General features: G+C 40.8%; 1 protein-coding gene and 1 pseudogene across 1 annotated transcript in view; one reads left to right on the top strand and one right to left on the bottom strand.

The window, feature by feature from the left end:
- AGBL4 (ATP/GTP binding protein-like 4) overlaps nucleotides 1-9564 on the top strand; it is a 1996071-nt gene that overhangs the window by 1287596 nt on the left and 698911 nt on the right. The gene's annotated exons all lie outside the window — the stretch shown is intronic.
- LOC102847639 lies at nucleotides 425-1139 on the bottom strand (annotated as a pseudogene).

Below are 9564 nucleotides of genomic sequence, written 5' to 3'. Positions count from 1 at the left end.
TGTTCCCAACTTTTGAGTTCCAGTCACCCATTATTATTAATGCATCTTGATTGCATGTTTGGTCAACTTCTGACTACAAAAGTTGGTAGAAATCTTCTATTTCCTCCTCTTTGGCTCTAGTTGTTGGTGCATATATTTGAATGACAGTGGTATTCACTGGTCTTCCTTGTATTCGTATGGATATTATCCTATCTCTCACCACATTGTATTTCAGGATGGATCTAGAAATGTCTTTTTTAATTATGAAACCAACCCCATTCTTTCTCACCTTTTCATCCCCAGCATAGTAAATCATATAATCATCTGATTCAAAATGTCCCACGCCAAGCCATCTCATTTCGCCTATACCTAGTATGTCAGTATTTATGCGTTCCATTTCTTTCTTAACAGTGTCCAATTTTCCTACATTCATGCTTCTCACGTTTCATGTTCTGATGTGAACGAAGAGGTAAGAGTCTACAGCATCCAGTGGTTCTACAAAGGCCGAGAATTCTACTAGCTGTAACCTGGCAGTGTGTCCAAGGCCCGCCGAGTCTGTCAGGCTGGAGGGTGGTGGGGCAGGTGGGGGCAAGGCTAGGGGTGAGAGGGATTTTGGGGGCTCGTACTCTGGGAGGTCAGTGGATGGGGGCATCAGAGACAAGTAGAATGGTGTCTGTGAGAAAGGCTTCACGTCTGTAACATTCCAGGGGGTCCTGGAGCCCCCTGACTAAAACTGGAAAATCTCAGAGGCCTATGGGTGGTGGGGGCCCAGTTTGGCAGCTGCGACAAAGACGTGGTGGTCATTGTCTGGAAAGCATTCTTGGAAACCTGGTTCTTAAGTTTGGACTGGATTTCCCTCTATTTCCTTCAGGCCAAAACCTGAATGTGACTGAAGACCTGTTTGCGAGTTTGAGTCTTATCTGTTCTCAGCTTGATGTAGTGGGCAATTAGTTCAATTATCAGACAAGATGATCTTCCACCAGCCATAGGCAGGTAGATGGCCAGGGCCTCCTGGAAGCTTTGCTCTATGTCTAGGCTCCACACACCCTCAGCATCTGGGCCTCCATCTCCCCCAGCTCCCTCGCTGCTGCCAGTCCCTCCTCACTGCAAGTCCAGCCGCTGCCATCATCCAGGGGGCGCCCAGACCGGGGTTCTCCCATCTGGGTGCACACCAAAACTGGACTTCTGGCTCCCGCCGGCGCCTTCTCCCTCCGGCCTGGGCTGGAGAGCCGCGGGCGGGGCACAGAAATGACTTTTCTAATTATGAAAGCAACCCCACTTTTTCTCACTTTTTCATCTCTGGCATAGTGGATCATATGATCATCTGATTGAAAATGTCCCATGCCAGGTCATCTCACTTCCCCAATACCTAGTATGTCAATATTTATGTTTTCCATTTTTTTCTTAACAATGTCTAATTTTCCTCCATTCATGCTTTTCACATTCCATGTTCCAATCACTAGTGTCTACTTACAACTCTTCCTCCTTCTTTGTGTTTCCATATTTGAAGTCTTGGCCTCATTTGCCATGCCTGCTATTCTAAGTATGCTCTATTTGTACATAGAGCTTTCTAAGGCCTACTATTTAGGAAATGGATGACCAATCTTTCTTCCAAGTCTGTCTTAATTTGAGTGCTCAGATTTAGAGTAGTATCTGATAGACAAGCATTTTACAAAATTATTATCATATAATAATCTCCATACTCTGTTGGATCACATTTGGGGGGGATAGGAATAAATATGGATTTCTTAGTCTGTTGGCTATGTAGTTGTCCTCCAGATTTTTGGGCACAACCTGATGAACACGTCCAGGGCAACATCTGTTTTGAAATATGTCTCCTGGTATGACGTCAATTTTGGGGGGCCTTGTTTTTTGCCAGTTCCTTCAGAACAGCTTGAACTTCCTCTTTCATCACCATTGCCAATTCCTTTTGATACAATAACTCTTAAGCGTGATTAGAAAACTTGCCTTTATATATAATATTCCCAGACATACAAGGTTCTGTACTCTTCCCTTTTCTCTAATCTAATCTTTCTTGGTTTCTACCTCTTTGGCACATTAGACTCTTTGGTCTCTTTCAATTCCATTATGTCTCCTGTCAGCTCTGACTGGATTATTACAGTATCATTCAACTCACATCCTTTCTGGTGTCTTAACTACAGGTGTCTTTCAGCATAAATATATTTTTCTCACAAAATCTTACCAGAGTACATACCCTTCCCTCAACTGCATCAGTTCCTTCTGATAAGTATCATATGTTGTTGTTGTTATGTGCCATCAAGTCGTTTGCGACTCATAACGACCCTATGTACAACAGCCTTAAATGCTGCTCTATCCTGTGCCAATCGCATGGCCTCTGACACACCCATCCTGATTACCCCAGTCACTGAATCAATCCATCTCATAGAGGGTCTTTCCCTCTTGTGCTGTCCCTCCACCCTCCCAAGCATGATGTCCCTCTCCAAGGACCTGTCCCTCCTTGCAACATGTCCAAAGTATGTCAAACAAAGTTCCAGAATCCTTGCCTCCAAGGAGTAGCTTGGTGTAACCCTCTCCAGGATGAATCTGTTTGTTTTCTTGGCAGTCCATGGTACATTCAATACTCTTCTCCAGCACCACAGCTCAAAGACATCAATTCTCCTTCTGTCCTCCCTAGTCATTGTCCAACTCTCTGATGCATAACAAGTGATTGCAAAGATCATGGCCTGTATCAGGTGCACCTTAGTCTCCAGAGAGACACCGTTGCTCTTGAGTACTTTAGAGAGGTCATTGACAGCAGACTTTCCCATCGCAATACGTTTTTTTATTTCCTGGCTACTGGTGCCAAGAGTGCTGACCATGGAGTCGAGCAAACTGAAGCTGTGAACAATCTCAATCTCTTCACCATCCATCCTGATGATACCAATTGGTCCAGTGGTGAGAATTTTTGTCTTCTTGACATTCAGTCTCAGTCCATATTGAAGGCTGCAGTCCTTGACCCTCTGCAGCAAGTGCGTGAGGTCCTCCTCGGTTTCAGCAAGCAGGGTTGTGTCATCTGCATAACACAGATTGTTAATAGATCTTCCACCAATCCTGATGCCCCAATTCTCCTCATAGAGCCCAGCCTCCCGGATAATCTGCTCTGCATATAGGTTGAAAAGGTATGGAGACAGGACACATCCCTGGCGTACACCCTTCCCAATTTTGAACCATGCAGTGTTACCCTGCTCTGTTCTGACGACTGCCTCCTGGTCCAAGTATAGGTTTCGCATTAGCACAATTAAATGTTCTGGGATTCCCGTTCTTCTCAGAGTCAGCCACAGTTTGTTATGATCCAATATCAGAAGAAGTATCATATAGTTACCAATATTTTGTCTTTCTTTAAATATTTTTTAAATTTTATTATTTTCTTTTGTGTGTGTATCGTCAAATTGGATCTGACTGGTGCAGGAGGAGATTATCCCTCCTTCTCCAGCAGAGTATCTGGTGGATTCAAAACGTGTACCTCTGAGATGGTTATTTTGTCCTCTTAAAGGGTGGGATTATGCGTGTGATTATGAAAAATATCTCTAGCTGGGTGGATGAGGCCAATGTCTCAAGGAACTCATCTCTGAATAGTACATTCAGTTCATGCAAAACCCATTTCCTCTCAATTTCTATTCATTGCCTTAAAATCAGGCCCAAAACAGGACAGAGCAATAAAAACAACCAAAACACAAAAAACTATTAAGTTATTATTATGAAATATCATTTTTCTTTTTATTCAAGTAACTATTTCACGTAAATAATGCACTCCTTGCTTCCTTTCATTTTTCTATTAGTTTGAAATGAGGCTAAAGAAATTAAATAGACCTACAACCTATGTACTTACGGTCATGTTAGAAAATAAATCCGTGCTCAATATGCTTTCCACTTGACAGATGCATATACAAAGCAGTCATTTCATGTTGATAGCTTAGAGTAGTCCACACCTGCTCCTCCATTCCCACCGCACTTCAGGAACCAGAAATGAAAATGTTAGATCTCAGTTCTGAACTATAGCTGTGCAGTCTTGAACAAAGTGTCTTTACTTCTCTGAATTTCTTAAATTTCATTTGTAAAATCGGTAAAAAAAAATCCACGTTCACTTTATATTGCAGGGTTGTTCTGAAATATGCTAAGAGAGAAGCTGAGCTATATTGAGGAACTATGATGTCCCTGGAACTATGTTGAGTATTTTACAGATATGAATGCTAATTATCACAACAATTTTCTCAGATGAGTATTAGTTTTACTCTTCAAATGATTCAGGAAACTAAAGATCAGAAAAAGGAAGACAAGTTCTCCAATTTGTGAAGGTTCCTGAACACCAGACTTAGAGGTTGGACTTCATCCAAAAGACAATGGGTAGCTCGAGAAGAAACTATGCAGGAAAAATACAAGGTCACATCTTTTGTTTTGAAAAAAAAAATCTTACCAACAGTTGCCTAGAAAGTACTGTGTTCCAGTATCACATACTTATAAGAGCAAAGTTGAGTACTAAAACTGTAACTCTCCCATAGTTCTCCTGAACTGCTTGCTGGTTGCTCTGCTGCTTGGCATGTGTAATTGTTAAGTTTCTTGCCCTCTCTATGTCTCATCTTCCTAACTGTAAAATTAAGGGTCAGAACAGATGAGCTCTTTTCATTCTGCCTTCCTGATATGCTCAACTTTCTCAGGGTCTCCTTGAGTATCTTCTTTCTGAACTGTGGTAGGGGGATATAGAGGCAGGAAGTGGAAGTCAGTTGGCCAATAAAGGAAGCTAAAATGAGATGGCTTAGCCACAAAAGGTTAAAATCAACTTGCTTGATTGATTATGAATTTTAAGCAGTTTTTCTTCAGTGCAATCAACTTGCTCCCATCGTCATCGCTCATTAGGGGAAAGATTTCCATTCCAGCAGTGATTGAGGATGTTTCCCAGCATTTGCATTTTGCATTCTACGCACTAAGCACCTTGCTGTCAGAATTATGAGCTGTCTCTCCTCACCTGGCCCCTGCCTCCCTGCTGCCTTGTTCAGGGTCCCTTGCTGGACAGTGAGAAGTGACCCCAGAGAAGAGTTCAGAAAGGTCATGGCCATATTGACCACTGGCTGATACAGGGCAGCCAGTCTCTGACAGGATGATGGAAGGGGCTGCCTCATGCCCTCTTTCTCTCCTCTTCTAATTGGCCTTTATGAATATTTAATGAAATCAAGATGGAATTCAATCAGAAACTTTACCTGCTACATCTTTGGAAGAAAAAAGGAAGGGGAAAGATGGTGGGTTATTATTAGATTCCTCCAAGCCACAAAGCAAGGCAACATGCCCTGAAATCCCTGTGGTACTCAAATGCGTTTATTGCCCAAGTAGCTCTTGTTAATCAAAAGAAGTTAATTTTTTTTAATTTAATGAGAAGCTGGAAATTTCTATGCATCATATAACCTACTGTCATTAAGTCAATTTCAAATTAAAAACTTTCTAGAGGACAGAATGTTGTAGTTAAGTTTTAGATGCTATCAAGTTGACTAAGATTCATGGTGATCCAGTGAACAACAGATCTGAACCTTATCCTATCATGCACTATTCTCATGATCTTTGAAATGCCCAAGCTCATTGTGGCAATCACTATGTCATTCTATCTCACTGGAGGTGGATGGACATTTGTCTTTCTTTCTTTCACCAACCTTCTACCTTTCCCAGCACACTGTCTTTCTCCAAGGATTGGTTCCTCCTGAAAATATGCCTAAAGTAAGTAAAACAAAATTTTACCATCTTTGCCTCTAAGGAACACTCTGATTGTGCTTCTTTCAAGACAGATTTGGTTTTTCTTTTGGCAATCTATCAGATATTCAATACTCTTCTTTAGCACCACAATTTAAAGACATTCTTCTGTCATCTTTATTTACTGTCCAACTTTCAGCTGCATCCTGTTGTTGTGTGTCATTGAGTCAGAACCGATCCATAACTGGCCCTTTTGCAGGTTTTCAGAGGCAGTAAGTCACATGGAGAAGATGACTCAAAGTTCTCCCACTTGGTAGATTTGAATTGCATAGCTTTGGAATATAGTGCTGTTTCATACCACTAGGCCACCAAAGCTCCCTTTCAGATGCAAGTTGTTTATTGTAGAGTCAGAACCAACCCATAGCCAACCCTTGAGCGGGTTTCCAGAGGCAGTTAATCACACAGGAGGAGATTACCCATCCTTCTCTTGCTTCTTGAATCAGACATGCCATAGTCTTTGAACTAACATCCTTGTTTTTTTGAAATTTGGAGAAGTCCTCAACATCAGATTCCCCCACTGTAGCATGTATTTTTATTCCTTGACTGCTGCTATTATTGATAGCAGATAGAGGCATAGTGAAATAATTGACAACTTTAGCCTTTTCTCCATCCATTATGTTGCCTATTGTGCCAGTTGTGTGGATTTTCTTTCTTTCTTTTTTTTAAAATTTGATCTTAATGAAAGTTTACAGACAGTTGGATGGATTTTGCTGACAGTGACACAGCAGAACAGAGAGCGAGTGGGACAGTAGGAATTTGAGTGAGAACTTTTATTAAAATAATTACTTTGGGAGACACAGGAGCAGTGAATCATGGGACCTGGTAGGAACCACCAACTGAGCTCTGGAGGGAGCTTCCAGGTGAACTCTGGCAGAAGCTTCCAACCAAACTGCAATGTGACCCACCTGCCAGGAGCAAGCAGATAGTGGAATTTGACTGAGTTTTCTTAAGCCCCACCAGACTCAGAGCCCCACTGTACCTAGACCCTGCTGGGTGAGAACTGAACAGCTTGAATTTGAGTGAAGACCTCATGTAAGTCTGCCTAGACAACTGGGATCTGAGTGAGAAAACTGTGCATGACCACCCAGGCCCCATGCCTGCCCCATGCCCGTTCTGCTGCACACTCATGCCTCCACATCCATTCACCTTACTTGCCTTTAATCCATAGCACATTGATCTAACTTAACTACAAGAGGCTACTCTCACAGGCCCTGAACTTCAGGCCCAGAAGTTCAAAGAGAAACACAGAGGCAGGGTAGCTGCCTCACACTTTTCTAGAGCAGTGACTTGAGATCAAGAACCTATCATGGCCTCAGGGATCAAAAACTCAACCACAGCAGTGTCACAAAAGCAGGCTACCTCACACCCTACACAATCACAAAACAAGATGTCACCCACCCTCAAAAGGTAATACAGTATTAATGGATTTCCTGAAGACAAAGTCTCATGGAACTTTCTGACACAAAATTTAAAAAAACAATGGCTGAATATTTTCAATGGGTGAAAAACAAACTTGAGGAATTACAGCAAACTACAAGCAAGAACCAGGAGGAGCTTAAACAATCCAAAACAATGCAGATGAAACAAATGAGGCATTAGAGGCTCTGGCAAAACAAGAAACCATGATGACATGATGCTGTCATCATAATGACATGATGGATGGACACATGAACAGGGCTGAAGGATTGGAACACAAACCAGTGAAATAGAAGATAGAATTGTCATCACTGATCTGCTCGAACAAAAACTGGAATAAAAAGGAAGATGACAGTAGAATGACATATATCGAATATTTAAAAAAATGCCACTGTCAACGAAGAATACTGTACCCAGCGAAACTGTCCATCAAATATGAAGGAGAGATCAAGATATTCCCAGAAAAGCATAACCTAAGACAGTTTGTAAAAAAAGAAAAAGGACCAGCATTGCAGAAATCCTTAGATATGCCCTTCTTACAGAGGTGCCACAGAAAGCAGGATAGACCAAAGGAACTAGCAACAACACCGAACGCAACAAAATGTTAGCAATAAAACCTTGCCTTTCAATAATCACATTGAATGTCAATGGTCTGAATGTACCACTGAAGAGAAAAAGAGTAGCAGATTGGATAAAAAAACCCCAAAATCCATCACTATGCTGTCTACAAGAGACACCCCAAAAAAATGAAGATAAAGGTTAAAAATAAAAGGGTGGGAAAAAATATACCAAGGAAATGGAAACCAGAAAAAAGCAGGAGTGGTACTATAAAGCTCTGATAAAATAAATTTTGATGCATAAACCATAACAAAGGACAAGGAAGGTCACTACATAATGCTTAGATTGTCAATAAAGCAAGAGGCCATAATAATAATAAATATTCACCAAATAATAGACCTGCAAAATATATAAAACAAACATTAACAAAACTGAAAAAGCAAATAGACAACACCACTATAGTAGTTGGAGACTTCAATACACCACTCTCAAGAAAAGATATCTATCAAAAAGAAACTCAGCAAAAGATGCTGAGAAATTAAACCACACAATAAGCTAAATTGATCTCATAGATATTTATAGAAAAATGAACCCCAGAAAAGCACACTATACCTTCTTCTCCAATGTGCATGGAACATTCTCCAGAACAGATCACATTTTAGGTCACATAGCAAGCATCAGTAAATTAGAAAACATAGAAATAATACAAAGCATCTTCTCAGACCACAATGCTACAAAATAGGAAGTGAATAACCAGAGGATAAAGGAGAAACAACCCATACATTTGGAAGCTGATCAACACCTTGCTTGAATATGAGTGGATACTAGAAGAAATAAAAAATTAAAAACTTCTTGAAAAAAAATGAAATGATAACACTACTTACCAAAACCTCTGGGAAACAACCAAAGCAGTAATCAGAGGTCAATTTATAGCAATAAGCAAACATATAAAAAAATGACCATTGAGTCTCTAACTCAACATCTCCAACAAATTGAAAAAGAACAGCAATTTTTTTTTTTGTTTTTAACCTTTCACAGAGGATTGTGAACTAGAGGGTAGGCGTGGGCAGGGAGCAAAGTGTGCAACAATGGAAATCAAATTCTGTAAAATTTCATTAACATTAATTAAAACAAAGTTGAATTTTCATTAATTCATTGTTGCACATTTTCCTCCCTAACCCCCAGTGCACTTTTTGTTTCTATTAAATATTCATTCATTATTGCACAATTTGGATTTTATTTTCATGGATTTGTGATACAACTTATATTGAAGGCTGTAGTCTATGCTCTCCTGCAGTAAGAACTTTTACGTTTTCTTCACTTTCTAGAAGCTGAGTTATGTCGTCTGTATAATTAAGGTTGTTAATGAGTCTTTCTAAAATCCTGATGTCATATTTCTCTGACGCCTTCTAATCCTAATTCTAGTAGGATGTTGTTGTTTTTATGTGCTGTTGAGTCACTTGCGACTCATAGCAACCCTATGTACAACAGTCCTAAACTCTGCTCTGTTCTGTGCCAATTGCACCGTCTCTGATACACCCATCCCGATTACCCCAGTCACTGAATCAATCCACCTTATAGAGGGTCTTCCCCTCCTGTGCTGTCCCTCCACCTGCCCAAGAATGATGTCCCTCTCCAAGGACTGGTCCCTCCTCACAACATGTCCAAAGTATGTTAGACAGAGTCTCAGAATCCTTGCCTCCAAGGAGCCACCCGGTTTAACCCTTTCCAGGATGAATTTTTGTTTTCCTAGCAGTCCATGGTACTCTCAATATTCTTCTCCAGCACTGCAGCTCAAAGGCATCAATTCTCCCTCTATCTTCCTTAGTCATTGTCCAACTTTCTGATGCATAA

This window comes from Elephantulus edwardii, unplaced genomic scaffold, assembly GCF_000299155.1.
Source record: "Elephantulus edwardii isolate Elephantulus edwardi_28Jun2011 unplaced genomic scaffold, EleEdw1.0 scaffold00005, whole genome shotgun sequence".
NCBI classification, from domain to species: Eukaryota; Metazoa; Chordata; class Mammalia; order Macroscelidea; family Macroscelididae; genus Elephantulus; species Elephantulus edwardii.
This window is presented reverse-complemented; position numbering and strand designations above follow the sequence as displayed.